The sequence below is a fragment of the Bufo bufo genome, chromosome 8, assembly GCF_905171765.1.
Source record: "Bufo bufo chromosome 8, aBufBuf1.1, whole genome shotgun sequence".
Taxonomy (NCBI): Eukaryota; Metazoa; Chordata; class Amphibia; order Anura; family Bufonidae; genus Bufo; species Bufo bufo.
Window position 1 is genome coordinate 55,617,220 of NC_053396.1, and position 26,478 is coordinate 55,643,697.

The following is a 26,478-nucleotide window of genomic DNA, read 5'->3' on the forward strand; positions in this document are numbered from 1 at the left end:
TGGTTGTATTGCTAGAATATAACGAAGATTGAGAATATAGTGCTATATTCAATAAATAGATAGTAGTGGGGCACTCTCTATTAGTAAAGGGATCTTTATTGAATAAGATAAATTAACTATAAAATATCACAAATATGGCAATAGAATATCAGCAATAGTTGGTAGTAATATTTAACTCAGTAATGTCATAAAACCTAAAACAATAAAAACATACATGCATATACAGATCCCAATAATCAAATAAAATCTAAAAGGCAATAATGTGAGGTCTCCGATCCTAAAAGCAATAATGATCATGAAAGGTAATCGATCATAAATATTCGATCATAAATATTCAATAGTAATGTTCGATGGTAATATTCCATAAAAGTTCTTTGATATAAAATATTCGATAATAAAATATTCAATAAAAATTGCTGAAGATGAGAAGAAGTCACAAATGAGAATTATCAATCTCTACCGAATATTCAAAATAAGTGCCAGCTCATGACCAGTTCTCAACACACATTCATTTAGTGACCAAAATTCGAAACACAGATGGAAGTCGATAATGTATAAGACTACGTTCCACCTGCTCATACAGACAGTGGCGTCCCGCTGTATTTGGCTAGAAAGCGATCGCTTAGTTTTAAATGGAGTATGCACAGTCTTACCAGGAGGTCTTTTAGCTGGACTGTAAGCCCTCGACTCAGTCCACTTTCTATGAAGGTTAAGGTTCCGGTCTCAAGGGCTGTTTGATCAAATTTGAATTTAGCGCCAAACGAACTGCTGGATACACGTGGTCTTGTGTTTGAAACCAGACGTCTTCCGTGTAGTGGTAGTTTCCTTCTTTAGCAATTCAATATTCATACGATAATATCCAAGCCTCCTCAGTCTGGCAATGTCCTTCTTCCAAGTAGGGGGGTTAATACCAGACGCGTTTTGGGGTTTTAGAGCAGTGACCCCTTCATCAGTGGTTGACATCCCCCTGTTCATGCCCCACCTTTATAGTGGGAAAGGTGTGTGTGAAAACCTGGTCTGGAATGCGTTTTTTTTTGGAATTGAGATCTCTGAATGTCAGATTTATCAAGAATTTGCATATCTCTGCATATAAGAAGATTGTTCTTTTTACTGATCATACATAACTGATCATACATAAATTGACCATCTTGTTACTTCCAAAATGGAGAACATAAATAATGAACATGAATAAAAACATAGATAAAAACATATATAAAACATCGAAAATAGCTGTTTACAAATAATTGGATAAAAAACCTTTCATATGGTTACTCAACATCTCCTTCGAGATCATATGGTATAAAAAACGCACCAGTATCACATGTGGTTTCAATGCGATTTCAGTGCGTTTTTCCTAAAAAGTTAAAAATGTAAAGATTTTTCAAAGGACGAATTGGTTCTCGTAGTCTCATCTACTTTGTGTTAATCTAAAAAGATAATATACAGTAAAGGTTAAAAGTTTTTTTTTTTTTAAATGAAAGAATAAGTTTCTCTGTATAGGCTGACGCCAACTTTCTCCATCGTGTCACTTTATTTTATTATATGTAGAATGACTTCTTAGTAGGTTTTGGGTATGCTTTATGTACAGTCGTGGCCAAAAGTTTTGAGAATGACACAAATATTAGTTTTCACAAAGTTTGCTGCTAAACTGCTTTTAGATCTTTGTTTCAGTTGTTTCTGTGATGTAGTGAAATAAAATTACACGCACTTCATACGTTTCAAAGGCTTTTATCGACAATTACATGACATTTATGCAAAGAGTCAGTATTTGCAGTGTTGGCCCTTCTTTTTCAGGACCTCTGCAATTCGACTGGGCATGCTCTCAATCAACTTCTGGGCCAATTCCTGACTGATAGCAACCCATTCTTTCATAATCACTTCTTGGAGTTTGTCAGAATTAGTGGGTTTTTGTTTGTCCACCCGCCTCTTGAGGATTGACCACAAGTTCTCAATGGGATTAAGATCTGGGGAGTTTCCAGGCCATGGACCCAAAATGTCAACGTATTGGTCCCCGAGCCACTTAGTTATCACTTTTGCCTTATGGCACGGTGCTCCATCGTGCTGGAAAATGCATTGTTCTTCACCAAACTGTTGTTGGATTGTTGGAAGAAGTTGCTGTTGGAGGGTGTTTTGGTACCATTCTTTATTCATGGCTGTGTTTTTGGGCAAAATTGTGAGTGAGCCCACTCCCTTGGATGAGAAGCAACCCCACACATGAATGGTCTCAGGATGCTTTACTGTTGGCATGACACAGGACTGATGGTAGCGCTCACCTTTTCTTCTCCGGACAAGCCTTTTTCCAGATGCCCCAAACAATCGGAAAGAGGCTTCATCGGAGAATATGACTTTGCCCCAGTCCTCAGCAGTCCATTCACCATACTTTCTGCAGAAGATCAATCTGTCCCTGATGTTTTTTTTGGAGAGAAGTGGCTTCTTTGCTGCCCTTCTTGACACCAGGCCATCTTCCAAAAGTCTTCGCCTCACTGTGTGTGCAGATGCGCTCACACCTGCCTGCTGCCATTCCTGAGCAAGCTCTGCACTGGTGGCACTCCGATCTCGCAGCTGAATCCTCTTTAGGAGACGATCCTGGCGCTTGCTGGACTTTCTTGGATGCCCTGAAGCCTTCTTAACAAGAATTAAACCTCTTTCCTTGAAGTTCTTGATGATCCTATAAATTGTTGATTGAGGTGCAATCTTAGTAGCCACAATATCCTTGCCTGTGAAGCCATTTTTATGCAACGCAATGATGGCTGCACGCGTTTCTTTGCAGGTCACCATGGTTAACAATGGAAGAACAATGATTTCAAGCATCACCCTCCTTTTAACATGTCAAGTCTGCCATTTTAACCCAATTAGCCTGACATAATGATCTCCAGCCTTGTGCTCGTCAACATTCTCACCTGAGTTAACAAGACTATTACTGAAATGATCTCAGCAGGTCCTTTAATGACAGCATTGAAATGCAGTGGAAAGGTTTTTTTGGGATTAAGTTAATTTTCATGGCAAAGAAGGACTATGCAATTCATCTGATCACTCTTCATAACATTCTGGAGTATATGCAAATTGCTATTATAAAAACTTAAGCAGCAACTTTTCCAATTTCCAATATTTATGTAATTCTCAAAACTTTTGGCCACGACTGTAGATTGTAGAGTTATTGGATGGGGGCCGAATGTAGAGGAGAAACTGGACGAATTAAAATATCATCCAGTTAATCATCGACAGATGGCGCCCATCCTATAGGAAACCAAATAATTCAAAGTCCGCGTTCAAACCTGACGGTTGCAGTGTGTTTAGTTCAAAAATTCGTTTTGTTTCCAAACGCGACATTTTTTCTACATGGTTCCCACCTCTCCAGTCCTTATGTACTTTATGTATAGCTGTAAATCTTAGACATGAGGGATCTTGGTTATGTGTTGTTTTAAAATGATATGATAATGAATGGTTTTCAAAACCTTTCCTTATGTTGCCGACATGTTCTGCAATGCGTTTTTTCAACGATCTTTTAGTTCTCCCTACATATTGATATTTACATGGGCATTCTATCACGTACAGTACAGACCAAAAGTTTGGACACACCTTCTCATTCACAGAGTTTTCTTTATTTTCATGACTATGAAAATTGTAGATTCACACTGAAGGCATCAAAACTATGAATTAACACATGTGGAATTATATTCATAACAAACAAGGGTGAAACAACTGAAAATATGTCATATTCTAGGTTCATCAAAGTAGCCACCTTTTGCTTTGATTACTGCTTTGCACACTCTTGGCATTCTCTTGATGAGCTTCAAGAGGTAGTCCCCTGAAATGGTTTTCACTTCACAGGTGTGCCCTGACAGGTTTAATAAGTGGGATTTATTGCCTTATAAATGGGGTTGGGACCATCAGTTACGTTGAGGAGAAGTCAGGTGGATACACAGCTGATAGTCCTACTGAATAGACTGTTAGAATTTGTATTATGGCAAGAAAAAAGCAGCTAAGTAAAGAAAAACGAGTGGCCATCATTACTTTAAGAAATTAAGGTCAGTCAGTCAGTTGAAAAATTGGGAAAACTTTGAAAGTAAGGGCTATTTGACCATGAAGGAGAGTGATGGGGAGCTGCGCCAGATGACCTGGCCTCCACAGTCACCGGACCTGAACCCAATCGAGATGGTTTGGGGTGAGCTGGACCGCAGAGTGAAGGCAAAAGGGCCAACAAGTGCTAAGCATCTCTGGGAACTCCTTCAAGACTGTTGGAAGACCATTTCAGGGGACTACCTCTTGAAGCTCATCAAGAGAATGCCAACAGTGTGCAAAGCAGTAATCAAAGCAAAAGGTGGCTACTTTGAAGAACCTAGAATATGACATATTTTCAGTTGTTTCACACTTGTTTGTTATGTATATAATTCCACATGTGTTAATTCATAGTTTTGATGCCTTTATAGTCATGAAAATAAAGAAAACTCTTTGAATGAGAAGGTGTGTCCAAACTTTTGGTCTGTACTGTATATCACATCCTCCGTGCTACAGGTAAAGAATTCACTGATTTTATGGCAATGTTTGTTTGTAGTTGACCTTATTTCTGTTTTTTTTTAGGAAACAAAGTTAATTTGCAGTTATTACATCTACATTACAAGCCTGCCCAAGATTGGACGGAGGAGGCATTAATCTTCTTCTTCTGAACAGTGGGTGCTATTTTAATGCTCAGATTGGGGGCTTTAGTGAATGTGATTCTGGGTTTAGATGGTATCAATGTACTCAATATCTTGTCTTTTTTCAGTAGGTGCCAGTGTTTGTTAATAATAAACTGAATTTTTCTAAAGTCCCCATTGAAAGGCAAGATCAGGCGTAAGTTAGAATCCACTGTAGTCACTTCTTTAACCTTTAACTTCTTTAACCTTTTTTTCAGTAAAAAAAACTCCTTCCTGTCCATTTCTTTCACCTTATTGAGAGCTGCATTAAGAATTTCTATAGGGTATTTTTTATCCTGTATTAATAGTGCTATATTCGTCAATTCTAGCAATACAACCATTAGGAACTCAGATCTAAGTTGTAATCGCAATGCGATTAATACAGGTTATATTAATCGCATTGCGAATTCAACTTAGAGCTGGGTTCCTAATGGTTGTATTGCTAGAATATAACGAAGATTGAGAATATAGTGCTATATTCGTTATATTCGTCAATTCTAGCAATACAACCATTAGGAACTCATATCTAAGTTGTAATCGCAATGCGATTAATACAGGTTATATTAATCGCATTGCGAATTCAACTTAGAGCTGGGTTCCTAATGGTTGTATTGCTAGAATATAACGAAGATTGAGAATCTAGTGCTATATTCGTTATATTCGTCAATTCTAGCAATACAACCATTAGGAACTCAGATCTAAGTTGTAATCGCAATGCGATTAATACAGGTTATATTAATCGCATTGCAAATTCAACTTAGAGCTGGGTTCCTAAGGGTTGTATTGCTAGAATATAACAAAGATTGAGAATATAGTGCTATATTCGTTATATTCGTCAATTCTAGCAATACAACCATTAGGAACTTAGCTCTAAGTTGAATTCGCAATGCGATTAATGCAGGTTATATTAATCGCATTGCGAATTCAACTTACCACACTCTGCGTCAACTACGTAATTTTCCATGGGAGTTTTGCCATGGATCCCCCTCCGGCATGCCACAGTCCAGGTGTTAGTCCCCTTGAAACAACTTTTCCATCACTATTGTTGCCAGAAAGAGTCCCTGTGGGTTTTAAAATTCGCCTGTCTATTGAAGTCTATGGCTGTTCACCTGGTTCGCCCATTCGCGAACATTCGCGGAAGTACGCGTTCGCCGTTCGCGAATGGAAAATTTTATGTTCGCGACATCTCTATATACATATATTAGCTGTTCTGCAATGAATTATGATTGTTATATTTCTTTTTTTGGAGTGTAGAAATAGGAAAAAGAGCATGTCTAAATTGCCGTTCTGAGGTGAATTGTGATTTTTATTTTTTTTTGGGCGGTTTATTAATCAGAAAAAAAATATGTCTTATCTGACGTTCAACGGTGAAGTAACATTGTACTAAAGCCTTTTTCTGGGGGTATTATTTTATTTTTACGGGGTGTATTAATAGGATAGATACGTACGTCCTATTAGCTGTCCTGCGTTGATTTTAAATTTTTCGTTTTTTTGGGGAGGTGTATTAATAGGAAAAAAAAATTAAAAAATATATGTCATAATCGCCATTCAGTAATAATAACATAATTTATAAGGGCAAAAAAAAACATCTGTCCATCCAGTTCGGCCTGTTATCCTGTAACGGGGTGTACTAATAGGATAGATACGTATTTTGTATTAGCTGTCCTGAGTTGATTTTACATTATTTTACTTTTTTGGGCTGGTGTATTAATAGGATAAAAAAAGAAAAAAATATACCGTATTTTTCGCACTATAAAACGCACCGGCCCATAAGACGCAACTAGGTTTTAGAGGAGGACAATAAGAAAAAAATAACTTGAACCAAAAGGTGTGCTTTTGGTGTATTTTGAACTAATGGTGGTCTGTGGCTGACACTATTATGGGGGATCTGTGGATGGCACTGTTATGGGTGATCTGTGGATGGCACTGTTATGGGGCATCTGTGGATGGCACTGTTATGGGGATCTGTGGATGACACTGTTATGGGGGGGATCTGTGGATGACACTGGTATGGGGATCTGTGGATGACACTGTTATGGGGGATCTGTGGATGACACTGTTATGGGGGATCTGTGGATGATACAATTATGGGGGATCTGTGGATTACACTTATGGGGGATCTGTGGATGACACTTATGGGGGATCTGTGGAAGATACTGTTATGGGGATCTGTGGATGGCACTGTAATGGGGGCATCTGTGGGTGGCACTGTTATGGGGATCTGTGGATGACACTCTTATGGGGATCTGTGGATGACACTGTTATGGGGGGATCTGTGGATGACCCTGTTATGGGGGATCTGTGGATGACACTATTATGGGGGATCCGTGGATGAAACTATTATGGGGGATCTGTGGATGACACTATTATGGGGGATCTGTGGATGACACTTATGGCAGATCTGTGGATGACACTTATGGGGATCTGTGGATGGCACTGTTATGTGGGGATCTGTAGATGGCACTGTTATGGGGGGATCTGTGGATGACACTGCTATGGGGGGATCTGTGGATGACACATATATAGCATCTTATGCTATATATGTGTCATCCACAGATCCCCCCATAACAGTGTCATCCACAGTACCCCCCCCCCATAACAGTGTCATCCACAGATCCCCCCCATAACAGTGTCTCTGTGTAAAATAGTGAATAATCCCAAATTCATGGGGTGAGGGCCAGCATCTGGTGTTGTAATTGCAGCGGGGCCCGGTCCAGTCACTGTATTCTATTACACTATTTTTGGCCTTATACATAATTTATAAGGCCAGGAAAAAACATTTGTCCATCCAGTTTGGCCTGTTATCCTGCAAGTAATGGGGTGTATTAATAGGATAGATACGTACGTCCTATTAACTCTCCTGCGTTGATTTTACATCGTTTTTTTGGGGGGGGAATAGGAAAACCTTTTTTTTAAATATATGTCATAATCACATTCAATAATAGTAACATAATTTATAAGGGCAAAAAAAAACATCTGTCCATCCAGTTTGGCCTGTTATCCTGCAAGTAACGGGGTGTATTAATAGGATAGATAAATACGTAGTATTAGCCGTCCTGAGTAGAGTTGAGCGAACACCTGGATGTTAGGGTTCGAGAAGTTCGGCCGAACTTCCCGGAAATGGTCGGGTTCGGGATCTGAACCCGACCCGAACTTCGTCCCGAATCCGAACCCCATTGAAGTCAATGGGGACCCGAACTTTTCGGCACTAAAAAGGCTGTAAAACAGCCCAGGAAAAAGCTAGAGGGCTGCAAAAGGCAGCAACATGTAGGTAAATCCCCTGCAAACAAAAGTGGATAGGGAAATGAATTAAAATAAAAATAAAATAAATAAAAATTAACCAATATCAATTGGAGAGAGGTCCCATAGCAGAGAATCTGGCTTCACGTCAGCAGAGAATCAGTCTCTTCATGCCATAGCAAAGAATCAGGCTTCACGTCACCCACCACTGTAACAGTCCATTGTCAGATATTTAGGCCCAGGCACCCAGGCAGAGGAGAGAGGTCCCGTAACAGAGAATCTGGCTTCATGTCAGCAGAGAATCAGTCTGCATGTCCTAGCAGAGAATCATGCTTTACGTCACCCAACACTGGAACAGTCCATTGTCAGATAATTAGGCCCAGGCACCCAGGCAGAGGAGAGAGGTCCAGTAACAGAGAATCTATATTCGTTATATTCGTCAATTCTAGCAATACAACCATTAGGAACTCAGATCTAAGTTGTAATCGCAATGCGATTAATACAGGTTATATTAATCGCATTGCGAATTCAACTTAGAGCTGGGTTCCTAAGGGTTGTATTGCTAGAATATAACGAAGATTGAGAATATAGTGCTATATTCGTTATATTCGTCAATTCTAGCAATACAACCATTAGGAACTTAGCTCTAAGTTGAATTCGCAATGCGATTAATGCAGGTTATAATAGTCGCATTGCGAATTCAACTTACCACACTCTGCGTCAACTACGTAATTTTCCATGGGAGTTTTGCCATGGATCCCCCTCCGGCATGCCACAGTCCAGGTGTTAGTCCCCTTGAAACAACTTTTCCATCACTATTGTGGCCAGAAAGAGACCCTGTGGGTTTTAAAATTCGCCTGTCTATTGAAGTCTATGGCTGTTCACCTGGTTCGCCCGTTCGCGAACATTCGCGGAAGTACGCGTTCGCCGTTCGCGAATGGAAAATTTTATGTTTGCGACATCTCTATATACATATATTAGCTGTTCTGCAGTGAATTATGATTGTTATATTTCTTTTTTTGGAGTGTAGAAATAGGAAAAAGAGCATGTCTAAATTGCCGTTCTGAGGTGAATTGTGATTTTTAATTTTTTTGGGGGGGTTTATTAATCAGAAAAAAAATATGTCTTATCTGACGTTCAACGGTGAAGTAACATTGTACTAAAGCCTTTTTCTGGGGGTATTATTTTATTTTTACGGGGTGTATTAATAGGATAGATACGTACGTCCTATTAGCTGTCCTGCGTTGATTTTAAATTTTTAGTTTTTTTGGGGAGGTGTATTAATAGGAAAAAAAAATAAAAAAATATATGTCATAATCGCCATTCAGTAATACTAACATAATTTATAATGGCAAAAAAAAACATCTGTCCATCCAGTTCGGCCTGTTATCCTGCAAGTAACGGGGTGTATTAATAGGATAGATACGTACGTTGTATTAGCTGTCCTGAGTTGATTTTACATTATTTTACTTTTTTGGGCTGGTGTATTAATAGGATAAAAAAAGAAAAAAATATACCGTATTTTTCGCACTATAAAACGCACCGGCCCATAAGACGCAACTAGGTTTTAGAGGAGGACAATAAGAAAAAAATAACTTGAACCAAAAGGTGTGCTTTTGGTGGATTTTGAACTAATGGTGGTCTGTGGCTGACACTATTATGGGGGATCTGTGGATGGCACTGTTATGGGTGATCTGTGGATGGCACTGTTATGGGGCATCTGTGGATGGCACTGTTATGGGGATCTGTGGATGACACTGTTATGGGGGGGATCTGTGGATGACACTGGTATGGGGATCTGTGGATGACACTGTTATGTCGGATCTGTGGATGACACTATTATTGGGGTTCTGTGGATGATACTATTATGGGGGATCTGTGGATTACACTTATGGGGGATCTGTGGATGACACTTATGGGGGATCTGTGGAAGATACTGTTATGGGGATCTGTGGATGGCACTGTAATGGGGGCATCTGTGGGTGGCACTGTTATGGGGATCTGTGGATCACACTGTTATGGGGATCTGTGGATGACACTGTTATGGGGGGATCTGTGGATGACCCTGTTATGGGGGATCTATGGATGACACTATTATGGGGGATCTGTGGATGAAACTATTATGGGGATCTGTGGATGACACTATTATGGGGGATCTGTGGATGACACTTATGGCAGATCTGTGGATGACACTTATGGGGATCTGTGGATGGCACTGTTATGTGGGGATCTGTAGATGGCACTGTTATGGGGGGATCTGTGGATGACACTGCTATGGGGGGATCTGTGGATGACACATATATAGCATCTTATGCTATATATGTGTCATCCACAGATCCCCCCATAACAGTGTCATCCACAGTACCCCCCCATAACAGTGTCATCCACAGATCGCCCCCCCCATAACAGTGTCTCTGTGTAAAATAGTGAATAATCCCAAATTCATGGGGTGAGGGCCAGCATCTGGTGTTGTAATTGCAGCGGGGCCCGGTCCAGTCCCTGCATTCTATTACGCTATTTTTGGCCTTATACATAATTTATAAGGCCAGAAAAAAACATTTGTCCATCCAGTTTGGCCTGTTATCCTGCAAGTAATGGGGTGTATTAATAGGATAGATACGTACGTCCTATTAACTGTCCTGCGTTGATTTTACATAGTTTTTTTGGGGGGGAATAGGAAAACATTTTTTTTTTAATATATGTCATAATCACGTTCAGTAATAGTAACATAATTTATAAGGGCAAAAAAAAAACATCTGTCCATCCAGTTCGGCCTGTTATCCTGCAAGTAACGGGGTGTATTAATAGGATAGATAAATACGTCGTATTAGCCGTCCTGAGTAAAGTTGAGCGAACACCTGGATGTTCGGGTTCGAGAAGTTCGGCCGAACTTCCCGGAAATGTTCGGGTTCGGGATCCGAACCTGACCCGAACTTCGTCCCGAACCCGAACGCCATTGAAGTCAATGGGGACCCGAACTTTTCGGCACTAAAAAGGCTGTAAAACAGCCCAGGAAAAAGCTAGAGGGCTGCAAAAGGCAGCAACATGTAGGTAAATCCCCTGCAAACAAAAGTGGATAGGGAAATGAATTAAAATAAAAAAAAAATTAAAAAAAATTAACCAATATCAATTGGAGAGAGGTCCCATAGCAGAGAATCTGGCTTCACGTCAGCAGAGAATCAGTCTCTTCATGCCATAGCAGAGAATCAGGCTTCACGTCACCCACCACTGTAACAGTCCATTGTCAGATATTTAGGCCCAGGCACCCAGGCAGAGGAGAGAGGTCCCGTAACAGAGAATCTGGCTTCATGTCAGCAGAGAATCAGTCTGCATGTCATAGCAGAGAATCATGCTTTACCTCACCCAACACTGGAACAGTCCATTGTCAGATATTTAGGCCCAGGCACCCAGGCAGAGGAGAGAGGTCCCGTAACAGAGAATCTGGCTTCATGTCAGCAGAGAATCAGTCTGCATGTCCTAGCAGAGAATCATGCTTTACGTCACCCAACACTGGAACAGTCCATTGTCAGATATTTAGGCCCAGGCACCCAGGCAGAGGAGAGAGGTCCCGTAACAGAGAATCTGGCTTCATGTCAGCAGAGAATCAGTCTGCATGTCATAGCAGAGAATCAGGCTTTACGTCACCCAACACTGGAACAGTCCATTGTCAGATATTTAGGCCCAGGCACCCAGGCAGAGGAGAGAGGTCCCGTAACAGAGAATCTGGCTTCATGTCAGCAGAGAATCAGTCTTCATGTCATAGCAGAGAATCAGGCTTCACGTCACCCACCACTGGAACAGGCCACTGTCAGATATTTTTAGGCCCCGACACCCAGACAGAGGAGCGAGGTCCCATAACAGAGATTCAGGCTTCATGTCAGCAGAGAATCAGTCTTCATGTCATAGCAGAGAATCAGGCTTCACGTCACCCACCACTGGAACAGGCCACTGTCACATATTTAGGCCCAGGCACCTAGGCAGAGGAGAGAGGTCCCATAACAGAGATTCAGGCTTCATGTCAGCAGAGAATCAGTCTTCATGTCATAGCAGAGAATCAGGCTTCATGTCACCCACCACTGGAACAGGCCACTGTCAGATATTTTTAGGCCCCGGCACCCAGACAGAGGAGAGGTTCATTCAACTTTGGGTTGCCCCGCAATATAATGGTAAAATGAAAATAAAAATAGGATTGAATGAGGAAGTGCCCTGGAGTACAATAATATCTTGTTAAGGGGAGGTAGTTAATGTCTAATCTGCACAAGGGATGGACAGGTCCTGGGGGATCCATGCCTGGTTCATTTTTATGAACGTCAGCTTGTCCACATTGGCTGTAGACAGGCGGCTGCGTTTGTATGTAATGACGCCCCCTGCCGTGCTGAATACACGTTCAGACAAAACGCTGGCCGCCGGGCAGGCCAGCACCTCCAAGGCATAAAAGGCTAGCTCTGGCCACGTGGACAATTTGGAGACCCAGAAGTTGAATGGGGCCGAACCATCAGTCAGTACGTGGAGGGGTGTGCACAGGTACTGTTCCACCATGTTATTGAAATGTTGCCTCCTGTTAACACGTTCCGTATCAGGTGGTGGTGCAGTTAGCTGTGGCGTGGTGACAAAACTTTTCCACATCTCTGCCATGCTAACCCTGCCCTCAGAGGAGCTGGCAGTGACACAGCTGCGTTGGCGACCTCTTGCTCCTCCTCTGCCTTCGCCTTGGGCTTCCACTTGTTCCCCTGTGACATTTGGGAATGCTCTCAGTAGCGCGTCTACCAACGTGCGCTTGTACTCGCGCATCTTACTATCACGCTCCAGTGCATGAAGTAAGGTGGGCACATTGTCTTTGTACCGTGGATCCAGCAGGGTGGCAACCCAGTAGTCCGCACACGTTAAAATGTGGGCAACTCTGCTGTCGTTGCGCAGGCACTGCAGCATGTAGTCGCTCATGTGTGCCAGGCTGCCCAGAGGTAAGTACAAGCTGTCCTCTGTGGGAGGCGTATCGTCATCGTCCTGCGTTTCCCCCCAGCCACGCACCAGTGATGGGCCCGAGCTGCGTTGGGTGCCAGCCCGCTGTGAACCTGATTCATCCTCATCCTCCTCCACCTCCTCCTCATCCTCGTCCTCCTCGTCCTCCAGTAGTGGGCCCTGTCTGGCCACATTTGTACCTGGCCTCTGCTGTTGCAAAAAACCTCTCTCTGAGTCACTTCGAAGAGACTGTCCTGAAAGTGCTAAAAATGACCCCTCTTCCTCCTCCTCCTCCTGGGCCACCTCCTCTTCCATCATCGCCCTAAGTGTTTTCTCAAGGAGACATAGAAGTGGTATTGTAACGCTGATAATGGCGTTATCGCCACTGGCCATGTTGGTGGAGTACTCGAAACAGCGCAACAGGACACACAGGTCTCGCATGTAGGCCCAGTCATTGGTGGTGAAGTGGTGCTGTTCCGCAGTGCGACTGACCCGTGCGTGCTGCAGCTGAAACTCCACTATGGCCTGCTGCTGCTCGCACAGTCTGTCCAGCATGTGCAAGGTGGAGTTCCACCTGGTGGGCATGTCGCATATGAGGCGGTGAGCGGGAAGGCCGAAGTTACGCTGTAGCGCAGACAGGCGAGCAGCGGCAGGATGTGAACGCCGGAAGCGCGAACAGACGGCCCGCACTTTATGCAGCAGCTCTGACATGTCGGGGTAGTTGTGAATGAACTTCTGCACCACCAAATTCAGCACATGCGCCAGGCAAGGGATGTGCGTCAAACCGGCTAGTCCCAGAGCTGCACCAAAAATTTTCGCCCATTATCGCACACCACCAGGCCGGGCTTGAGGCTCACCGGCAGCAACCACTCGTCGCTCTGTTGTTCTATACCCCGCCACAACTCCTGTGCGGTGTGGGGCCTGTCCCCCAAACATATGAGTTTCAGAATGGCCTGCTGACGTATACCCCGGGCTGTGCTGAAGTTGGTGGTGAAGGTGTGTGGCTGACTGGATGAGCAGGTGGAAGAAGAGGAGGAGGAAGCTGAGTAGGAGGAGGAGCAGACAGGAGGCAAAGAATGTTGCCCTGCGATCCTTGGCGGCGGAAGGACGTGCGCCAAACAGCTCTCCGCCTGGGGCCCAGCCGCCACTACATTTACCCAGTGTGCAGTTAGGGAGATATAGCGTCCCTGGCCGTGCTTACTGGTCCATGTATCTGTGGTTAGGTGGACCTTGCCACAGATGGCGTTGCGCAGTGCACACTTGATTTTATCGGATTCTTGGTTGTGCAGGGAAGGCACGGCTCTCTTGGAGAAGTAGTGGCGGCTGGTAACAACATACTGTGGGACAGCAAGCGACATGAGCTGTTTGAAGCTGTGTGTGTCCACCAGCCTAAATGACAGCATTTCATAGGCCAGTAGTTTAGAAATGCTGGCATTCAGGGCCAGGGATCGAGGGTGGCTAGGTGGGAATTTACGCTTTCTCTCAAATGTTTGTGAGATGGAGAGCTGAACGCTGCCGTGTGACATGGTTGAGATGCTTGGTGACGCAGAAGAGGCCGAGGCGGCAGCAGCAGAAGAGATAGCAGGGGGGAGCCTGAGTGACTTCCTTGTTTTTAAGGTGTTTACTCCACTGCAGTTCATGCTTTGCCCATGTGGGGTCAAGGACCTCATCGTCCCCTGAATCGTCTTCCACCCAGTCTTGATCCCTGACCTCCTGTTCAGTCTGCACACTGCAGAAAGACGCAGCAGTTGGCACCTGTGTTGCGTCATCATCAGAGACATGCTGAGGTGGTATTCCCATGTCCTCATCATCAGGAAACATAAGTGGTTTTGCGTTAGTGCATTCTATCTCTTCCACCCCTGGGGAAGGGCTAGGTGGATGCCCTTGGGAAACCCTGCCAGCAGAGTCTTCAAACAGCATAAGAGACTGCTGCATAACTTGAGGCTCAGACAGTTTCCCTGATATGCATGGGGGTGATGTGACAGACTGATGGGCTTGGTTTTCATGCGCCATCTGTGCGCTTTCTGCAGAATACTGGGTGGGAGATAATGTGAACGTGCTGGATGCACTGTCGGCCACCCAATTGACTAATGCCTGTACCTGCTCAGGCCTTACCATCCTTAGAACGGCATTGGGCCCCACAAAATATCCCTGTAAATTCTGGCGGCTACTGGGACCTGAGGTAGTTGGTACACTAGGACGTGTGGCTGTGGCAGAACGGCCACTTCCTCTCCCAGCACCAGAGGGTCCACTAACACCACCACGACCATGTCCGCGTCCGCGTCCCTTACTAGATGTTTTCCTCATTGTTACCGTTCACCACAATAAGAAAAATATTATTCGGGCCAATGTATTGAATTCAAAATCAGGCCTTTTTTTACAGACACCTAACACTATCTGGCTATCTATTTATGTGCCTGTATTACACTAATACAGGCACACCAGTAATGACAGATTTAGCTGAATACAAATTTGAGGCCTATTATTTAGGCGCTGGGTGACAGGTATACGTTTACGGACAGAATTAGACTTGGATCTGCACTGTAGCGTGTGTGTGAAGTTCTTGAGAATGACCCTATCAGCACCTTGAATCTAATCTACCCTTTTAGGGATAGATTTAAAGTAGGCCTGATACAGCAGAAACCACTAATTTTGAGAATTGCAAAATTGGGAATTGTTTTTCAACCCAGAACAAAAACTGTGCTTTGTTGGACATTAAATAACTTGACCAGCTAAAACAGTAATGACAGATTTGGATGAATATACACTGCGTGCAGAATTATTAGGCAAATGAGTATTTTGACCACATCATCCTCTTTATGCATGTTGTCTTACTCCAAGCTGTATAGGCTCGAAAGCCTACTACCAATTAAGCATATTAGGTGATGTGCATCTCTGTAATGAGAAAAGTGTGGTCTAATGACATCAACACCCTATATTAGGTGTGCATAATTATTAGGCAACTTCCTATCCTTTGGCAAAATGGGTCAAAAGAAGGACTTGACAGGCTCAAAAAAATTAAAAATAGTGAGATATCTTGCAGAGGGATGCAGCACTCTTAAAATTGCAAAGCTTCTGAAGCGTGATCATCGAACAATCAAGCGTTTCATTCAAAATAGTCAACAGGGTCGCAAGAAGCGTGTGGAAAAACCAAGGCGCAAAATAACTGCCCATGAACTGAGAAAAGTCAAGCGTGCAGCTGCCAAGATGCCACTTGCCACCAGTTTGGCCATATTTCAGAGCTGCAACATCACTGGAGTGCCCAAAAGCACAAGGTGTGCAATACTCAGAGACATGGCCAAGGTAAGAAAGGCTGAAAGACGACCACCACTGAACAAGACACACAAGCAGAAACGTCAAGACTGGGCCAAGAAATATCTCAAGACTGATTTTTCTAAGGTTTTATGGACTGATGAAATGAGAGTGAGTCTTGATGGGCCAGATGGATGGGCCCGTGGCTGGATTGGTAAAGGGCAGAGAGCTCCAGTCCGACTCAGACGCCAGCAAGGTGGAGGTGGAGTACTGGTTTGGGCTGGTATCATCAAAGATGAGCTTGTGGGGCCTTTTCGGGTTGAGGATGGAGTCAAGCTCAACTCCCAGTCCTTCTTCAAGCAGTGGTACAGGAAGAAGTCTGCATCCTTCAAGAAAAACATGATTTTCATGCAGGACAATGCTCCATCACACGCGTCCAAGTACTCCACAGCGTGGCTGGCAAGAAAGTATTTTATTTAAATTTGGGACCAACCTGGGTGAGGTTATTTAACTATACTATTTACAAATGCCTAACTAGGCAATAGAACCTGTCTTGACCCAGGTATAAATTAATACTTCACTTTTATTATAATTCGCTAAAAATTTAAATGTACTGGACATGTGTGCAATTACACTCTTTAATTGAAATTAGACAAGACCAAGAAATAATAAATTAAAAACACAATGCACCTCTGCACTGTGAGTGGCATGCAGTGCACAGTGAAAGTGTGAGAAATGTGCACTATCTACCACCTTGTATGGTTATGCATAAATTGCTACTAATAACTCCACCGAGAGGATGACACTACCACAGCACCATGTGTCGCTCACTTGTAACAAAGAATATAGTTGTGATAACTTAATAAGCTAGTAGGGGAGTAGTGATTAATCCCTCTACATACATAGGGCTCTGCTGATAGGAGAAAGTAGTAACGTTAGGGACCGTTACAACCAACTCAGTGGCCAGCAGTATTCGCCCTATTGATTAAACAGTGAGACCGACACAACACCATCAAAGTCTGGCCGCTAGGTGCTAATGCAGTGGAGAGGTGCAGAGCAGTTTAAAATCTACAGCTGTCCCCCGACATGTTTCGCCAGTGTTCTGGCTTCTTCAGGGGCAATGGACAGCAATGACTGGCCGCAGCCACCTGGAGGTTTAAATAGTGTGTGTGTTGGTATTGGCACATTAGACTGCCTATCAGGCGCACCGCTCGTGACCGGAGCGGGACCAATAGGAGCCGTATACTAGAAATCAACCAGTGGAGAGCCTGCACGTCACCTCACTGACTTCATCAGCGGTGACGTGTTGTATCCACAGCGGCTGCGCAGAGGGCAAGAACAATCCCATCGAGGCCGACGCCTACTTACGTCACCGAATGGCCTCGTCATCAGCTACTACTATACTGGATGGCCCGCGCATTCCCACAGGACTCCCCAGTTAGCAGCTGCTGCGCATGTACTGCGCGTCTCAAAGTGCGCACGGACTTACACATCGGTGGATGGTAACCCGCCTGCGCAAGTGAATAGTGCGCAGGAATTTAGGATTAAATCCCATAGTAAGTAAACCGACAGTGTCCATTACCGCTGGAATCGGCAGGGTCCACTACTAGACGATCACCACTCAAAAAATAGCTGCTATCCAGTTGTATTAGAACAACAGGAGCAAATTAGCGTCTAGAACCAAAAGGCTTATTGATAATGCTACAGTTAAGGGCATATTTATGCCACTATTTGCAGCCAAGCAACCTAAAACTGTCATTAGGCCATGGCACCTAATCTAAAGCTTATGCGCTGCATAATGGTTGATTAAGTGACTTTTACACAAATAACTGTAAATATATTATATTATAGCGCAGTTACTACTTAAAACCTAGGACAGACCTTGTCCTTTCAGGTGGATAAGGTACACCCACAAGATTCCTGGGCTTGAATCAAAACACTAACATAAACATTGACAGGTATACAAATATACAAAAATTTGAATAGAACACAAAACGGGAAATTTCAAAAGTTCTCCTTTTTTGGTTTTTATTGTCATCAGAGGAATGCAGTGAAATCAAATCCTTCATTGAGCCCTTTGGGACTCAAACTATCAAGTCGATATATCCACCTGGTTTCTTCCTGCAGGAGGATGGAATCCAGGTCACCTTTCCTGGCACCCAGGGTTTTTTTGCAAATACCCCAGAATTTTAGTGCCTTATAGTTGCCTCCATGATAGGCTCTGACGTGCCTAGAGACCGAGGTATCTGCTTTAGTATTAATACTGCTAATGTGCTGACAGATCCTTCTCCTGAACTCCTGTGATGTCTTTCCAACATAGAGCTTGGAACACGGACATTGGATAGCATAGACAATGCCCTTGGTCTTGCAATTGATATATTGTCTTATCTGATATTCTTTGCTATCAAATAGCAAAGAATATCAGATAAGACAATACATCAATTGCAAGACCAAGGGCATTGTCTATGCTATCCAATGTCCGTGTTCCAAGCTCTATGTTGGAAAGACATCACAGGAGTTCAGGAGAAGGATCTGTCAGCACATTAGCAGTATTAATACTAAAGCAGATACCTCGGTCTCTAGGCACGTCAGAGCCTATCATGGAGGCAACTATAAGGCACTAAAATTCTGGGGTATTTGCAAAAAAACCCTGGGTGCCAGGAAAGGTGACCTGGATTCCATCCTCCTGCAGGAAGAAACCAGGTGGATATATCGACTTGATAGTTTGAGTCCCAAAGGGCTCAATGAAGGATTTGATTTCACTGCATTCCTCTGATGACAATAAAAACCAAAAAAGGAGAACTTTTGAAATTTCCCGTTTTGTGTTCTATTCAAATTTTTGTATATTTGTATACCTGTCAATGTTTATGTTAGTGTTTTGATTCAAGCCCAGGAATCTTGTGGGTGTACCTTATCCACCTGAAAGGACAAGGTCTGTCCTAGGTTTTAAGTAGTAACTGCGCTATAATATAATATATTTACAGTTATTTGTGTAAAAGTCACTTAATCAACCATTATGCAGCGCATAAGCTTTAGATTAGGTGCCATGGCCTAATGACAGTTTTAGGTTGCTTGGCTGCAAATAGTGGCATAAATATGCCCTTAACTGTAGCATTATCAATAAGCCTTTTGGTTCTAGACGCTAATTTGATCCTGTTGTTCTAATAGAACTGGATAGCAGCTATTTTTTGAGTGGTGATCGTCTAGTAGTGGACCCTGCCTATTCCAGCGGTAATGGACACTGTCGGTTTACTTACTATGGGATTTAATCCTAAATTCCTGCGCACTATTCACTTGCGCAGGCGGGTTACCATCCACCGATGTGTAAGTCCGTGCGCACTTTGAGACGCGCAGTACATGCGCAGCAGCTGCTAACTGGGGAGTCCTGTGGGAATGCGCAGGCCATCCAGTAATGACAGATTTGGATGAATATAAATGTGAGGCCTATTTTTTAGGCGCTGGGTGACAGGTATACGTTTAATCACAGAATTAGACTTGGATCTGCACTGTAGCGTGTGTGTGAAGTTCTTGAGAATGACCCTATCAGCACCTTGAATCTAATCTACCCTTTTAGGGATAGATTTAAAGTAGGCCTGATACAGCAGAAACCACTAATTTTGAGAATTGCAAAATTGGGAATTGTTTTTCAACCCAGAACAAAAACTGTGCTTTGACGGACACTAAATAACTTGACCAGCTAAAACAGTAATGACAGATTTGGATGAATATAAATGTGAGGCCTATTTTTTAGGCGCTGGGTGACAGGTATACGTTTACGGACAGAATTAGACTTGGATCTGCACTGTAGCGTTTGTGTGAAGTTCTTGAGAATGACCCTATCAGCACCTTGAATCTAATCTACCCTTTTAGGGATAGATTTAAAGTAGGCCTGATACAGCAGAAACCACTAATTTAGAGAATTACAAAATTGGGAATTGTTTTTCAACCCAGAACAAAAACTGTGCTTTGTTGGACATTAAATAACTTGACCAGCTAAAACAGTAATGACAGATTTGGATGAATATAAATGTGAGGCCTATTTTTTAGGCGCTGGGTGACAGGTATACGTTTACGGACAGAATTAGACTTGGATCTGCACTGTAGCGTGTGTGTGAAGTTCTTGAGAATGACCCTATCAGCACCTTGAATCTAATCTACCCTTTTAGGGATAGATTTAAAGTAGGCCTGATACAGCAGAAACCACTAATTTTGAGAATTGCAAAATTTGGAATTGTTTTTCAACCCAGAACAAAAACTGTGCTTTGACGGACACTAAATAACTTGACCAGCTAAAACAGTAATGACAGATTTGGATGAATATAAATGTGAGGCCTATTTTTTAGGCGCTGGGTGACAGGTATACGTTTAATCACAGAATTAGACTTGGATCTGCACTGTAGCGTGTGTGTGAAGTTCTTGAGAATGACCCTATCAGCACCTTGAATCTAATCTACCCTTTTAGGGATAGATTTAAAGTAGGCCTGATACAGCAGAAACCACTAATTTTGAGAATTGCAAAATTGGGAATTGTTTTTCAACCCAGAACAAAAACTGTGCTTTGATGGACATTAAATAACTTGACCAGCTAAAACAGTAATGACAGATTTGGATGAATATAAATGTGAGGCCTATTTTTTAGGCGCTGGGTGACAGGTATACGTTTACGGACAGAATTAGACTTGGATCTGCACTGTAGCGTTTGTGTGAAGTTCTTGAGAATGACCCTATCAGCACCTTGAATCTAATCTACCCTTTTAGGGATAGATTTAAAGTAGGCCTGATACAGCAGAAACCACTAATTTAGAGAATTGCAAAATTGGGAATTGTTTTTCAACCCAGAACAAAAACTGTGCTTTGTTGGACATTAAATAACTTGACCAGCTAAAACAGTAATGACAGATTTGGATGAATATAAATGTGACGCCTATTTTTTAGGCGCTGGGTGACAGGTATACGTTTAATCACAGAATTAGACTTGGATCTGCATTGTAGCGTGTGTGTGAAGTTCTTGAGAATGACCCTATCAGCACCTTGAATCTAATCTACCCTTTTAGGGATAGATTTAAAGTAGGCCTGATACAGCAGAAACCACTAATTTTGAGAATTGCAAAATTTGGAATTGTTTTTCAACCCAGAACAAAAACTGTGCTTTGACGGACACTAAATAACTTGACCAACTAAAACAGTAATGACAGATTTGGATGAATATAAATGTGAGGCCTATTTTTTAGGCGCTGGGTGACAGGTATACGTTTAATCACAGAATTAGACTTGGATCTGCACTGTAGCGTGTGTGTGAAGTTCTTGAGAATGACCCTATCAGCACCTTGAATCTAATCTACCCTTTTAGGGATAGATTTAAAGTAGGCCTGATACAGCAGAAACCACTAATTTTGAGAATTGCAAAATTGGGAATTGTTTTTCAACCCAGAACAAAAACTGTGCTTTGATGGACATTAAATAACTTGACCAGCTAAAACAGTAATGACAGATTTGGATGAATATAAATGTGAGGCCTATTTTTTAGGCGCTGGGTGACAGGTATACGTTTACGGACAGAATTAGACTTGGATCTGCACTGTAGCGTTTGTGTGAAGTTCTTGAGAATGACCCTATCAGCACCTTGAATCTAATCTACCCTTTTAGGGATAGATTTAAAGTAGGCCTGATACAGCAGAAACCACTAATTTAGAGAATTGCAAAATTGGGAATTGTTTTTCAACCCAGAACAAAAACTGTGCTTTGTTGGACATTAAATAACTTGACCAGCTAAAACAGTAATGACAGATTTGGATGAATATAAATGTGAGGCCTATTTTTTAGGCGCTGGGTGACAGGTATACGTTTAATCACAGAATTAGACTTGGATCTGCATTGTAGCGTGTGTGTGAAGTTCTTGAGAATGACCCTATCAGCACCTTGAATCTAATCTACCCTTTTAGGGATAGATTTAAAGTAGGCCTGATACAGCAGAAACCACTAATTTTGAGAATTGCAAAATTGGGAATTGTTTTTCAACCCAGAAGAAAAACTGTGCTTTGACGGACACTAAATAACTTGACCAGCTAAAACAGTAATGACAGATTTGGATGAATATAAATGTGAGGCGTATTTTTTAGGCGCTGGGTGACAGGTATACGTTTAATCACACAATTAGACTTGGATCTGCACTGTAGCGTGTGTGTGAAGTTCTTGAGAATGACCCTATCAGCACCTTGAATCTAATCTACCCTTTTAGGGATAGATTTAAAGTAGGCCTGATACAGCAGAAACCACTAATTTTGAGAATTGCAAAATTGGGAATTGTTTTTCAACCCAGAACAAAAACTGTGCTTTGACGTACACTAAAAATAACTTGACCAGCTAAAACAGTAATGACAGAATTGGATGAATATAAATGTGAGGCCTATTTTTTAGGCGCTGGGTGACAGGCTCAACTTGCCCCTGATGTAGTATATGGCCAACAAATAACCACACTATTGATGGTTAAATGCACTTGATGAAAGCTTGACCCTGATGTAGGATATAGCAAAAAATAACCACACTATTAATGGTTAAATGTACTTGGTGGCAGCTTGTGCTGGCGCACCACAAGCCACAAAATGGCCGCCGATCACCCCAGAAAAAAGTGACTGAAAAACGCACTGGGCAGCCTAAAAACACTGAGCAATTGAATAGCAGCAGTTCAATGATCCACAGCTGTAGATCGATCACTGAATGAAGTCTTTTGGAGGAGTTAATCACTGCCTAATCTCTCCCTAAATGCGCAGCTGCAACCTCTCACTACATTTGTATCAGCAGAGTGACGTGCAGCGCTACGTGACCCAAGCTTATATAGAGGCTGGGTCACATGCTACACTGGCCAATCACAGCCATGCCAATAGTAGGCAAGGCTGTGATGGCCTCTCGGGGCAAGTAGTATGATGCTTCTTGATTGGCTGCTTTGCAGCCTTTCAAAAAGCGCCAAGAAAGCACCGAACACCGAACTCGAACCCGGACTTTTATGAAAATGTTCGGGTTCGGGTTCGGGTCCGTGTCACGGACACCCCAAAATTCGGTACGAACCCGAACTATACAGTTCGGGTTCGCTCATCCCTAGTCCTGAGTTGATTTTACATTATTTTACTTTTTGGGCTGGTGTATTAATAGGTAGAGTTGAGCGAACCCGAGCTGTAAAGTTCGGGTTCGTACCGAACTTTAGGGTTTTCGGCACCCAGACCCGAACCCGAACATTTACGTAAAAGTTCGGGTTCGGTGTTCGGCGATTTTTATGGTGCTTTTTGAAAGGCTGCACAGCAGCCAATCAATAAGCGTCATACTACTTGCCCCAAAAGGCCATCACAGCCATGCCTACTATTGGCATGGCTGTGATTGGCCAACTGCAGCATGTGACCCAGCCTCTATTTAAGCTGGAGTCACGTAGCGCCGCCTGTCACTCTGTTGGATTAGTGTAGGGAGAGGCTGCAGCTGCTGTGAGGGAGAGATCAGGGAGAAATCTTATCAATAACTGTTTTTTGTACTCAGCGATCTACAGCAAAAGTGTTTTGTGGGTGCAGTGCACAATTTTTTTAAGCCTGCCCTGAGCCAACTACTGCTGAAAACGAACTTTTTTTTCTTCAGTTAGTCAATATCAATACATGATCGGCAGCCATTTTATGCAACGATAGTGCACCAGCACAGGCTATCTGCATGTCTGCAAGTCCAGAAATACAGCTTTGGCATACTGGGGTGAAAAAAGCCTCTGATATACTGCACATCTGGGATTAGACATGCATAAGTGACTGTCACATTTAGGACAGAAATACAGCTTTTTGGCTAGGGTGAAAAAACCCTCTAATATACTGCACATCTGGGATAAGACAAGCATAAGTGACTGTCACATTTAGGACAGAAATATAACTTTTTGGTTAGGGTGAAAAAACCCTCTAATATTCTGCACATCTGGGATTAGACAAGCATGAAGAGGGCATTGGCTATTTGTTCAGTCCCTCACCATAACCTTCACATAACCCCCACTTAACCCATAGAAATAAATACACAACACCACTGCTTGGATTTAATCGGCCACAGCAGCCGTTTATTGAATAAATACATAACATAATATCTTAAATTAACCAATGACGAGGGATGTCCTAGAAGCCCCAATAACCTCAAAAACACTGGAACACCTGCGTCTCCATCTTGCCCCCAGCCGTTGAACCCAGCTCGGAGGCAGCAACTGATGGACGCGTAGTTAGTTACTACCAGCTCCTCAATGAGAGTCCAGCCCCTCCCGCGGGGCCCTCCCATCCTCAGGTACCACCATATTCTTCCACTTCAAGGACCTCCCCCGCCTCCACGACTGCCGCGACACATAAAAACCCCAACACTTCCCCAAAAACCACCTTCACTAGGGACGGGAGGGTGGGCGTTTCCCTCTCCTGGCCGCAATGCTCCTGCTCCCGCCTCCTCCTTCCGCATCAGCGCTGGCCACCCCCCCGCTCACCTAGCAACTCGCGCCTCTTCCTCTATCCCCGCCTCCCCACTTAACCCCTACCTCACCTGTCCCTTCACTGCCAAGCCCCTTCATGATCGGCCTCCCCCACCGCTGCGCTCCTCGTCCGGCCTGACTTGAAGAGGGCATTGGCTATTTGTTCAGTCCCTCACCATAACCTTCACATAACCCCCACCCCCACCTAACCCATAGAAATAAATACACAACACCACTGCTTGGACTTAATCGGCCACAGCAGCCGTTTATTGAATAAATACATAACATAATAACTTAAATTAACCAATGACGAGGGAGGTCCTAGAAGCCCCAATAACCTCATAGACACTGGAACACCTGCGTCTCCATCTTGCCCCCAGCCGTTGAACCCAGCTCGGAGGCAGCAACTGATGGACGCGTAGTTAGTTACTACCAGCTCCTCAATGAGAGTCCAGCCCCTCCCGCGGGGCCCTCCCATCCTCAGGTACCACCATATTCTTCCACTTCAAGGACCTCCCCCGCCTCCAAGAACGCGCAGCTTGACCTCCACAAACCTGCGCGTCCCTCCACATACGTAAAGCTATCTCCACTCCACTCTGGAGCCCCAGAGACCACAAATCCGTCCCCACCGCATTCAGATGCACTCCATCCGCTCTCCAAAATGCACCAACGCCCTTCTCCAACTTTTCATGCCGCACCACCACAGCCCCATTCTTCGCCATAAACCAGCCCACTGTCCTATTCACCTTAATCCGGGCCTTATTAAGACTCTCCACCGACCTCGCACCCCTCCAAGCCTTCCGCGGAACAATGTCCGACCAGACTGTGACCACCCCCGGGAACAACGCCCAAATCCCCAGCAGGTCGAACTTCACATCTCGGATCAACTCCCTAAACGGACGCCTCCCCAAGTCATTGCCCCCCACATGTAGAACCAACACATCCAGAGGACGATCCAACTGCACAAAGCGATGAACCTCCCGCAACACTCCACCCCACAACATACCTCTCACACCTAACCATCTGACCGTAGCCAACTCCGAACTAAATCCCAACTGGCAACCACTCGGTCTCACATCCGCTCTGATCGCCCCCCAAAACACATAGGAGTGACCTAAGATCCACACCAAAGCCGCCGTCAGACCTGTGAACAACAAAAGAAACATAATTAACACAACCCTACACCCCGCAGCACAACTACAACAATGCCGGCCGAACATACGATTTAAACCGTACAGACTCCCAACGGCCTATCTTCTTAATTACCTCCTCACTGGCACCTAACCTGGCTGCCTCAGTCGCCGCCCCAATCCTGAACGAATGACCAAAATAGTCCTTGACCGGCACACCCAAACCCTTTAAACATTTCTTAAAGACTGCCAAAAATTTAAATCTAGACAAAAAGGAACCATCCTCATGCCTAAGAAATGGAACCGCATCCCTCTGAATACCTGAACCATAAGACCCTACACACCGCACCGGGCACATACTACACCCTGGAACCGAAAACAAAGTAACCCGTTGCCCCCTACCCTCCTGATCCGTTTTCGACCTACGAATCCGGACAGACACTCTGTCCCCTGCCAACTCAACATCCTCGCTTCTCAACCCCACCGCTCTGTTAACACGGCCGCACACCAACTCCCCCAACCGGAAGGCCCCGAAAAACGCTAAAGCAAACGCCGCCCTAAACAACCCCAACTCCCAAGCCGAGCTACAAATGACACTCAACTTATCACCCATCTGCAGCAACAACTCAAAAGACACCGGCCTCCTACAATCCAGCACCTTACCCACTCCCCTACGCCATCCTTTCAAAACCTTCCGCACCAGAAAACTCTTTGTCAAATCCGGTAGCCCCCGCAACTTCAACCCAAACGC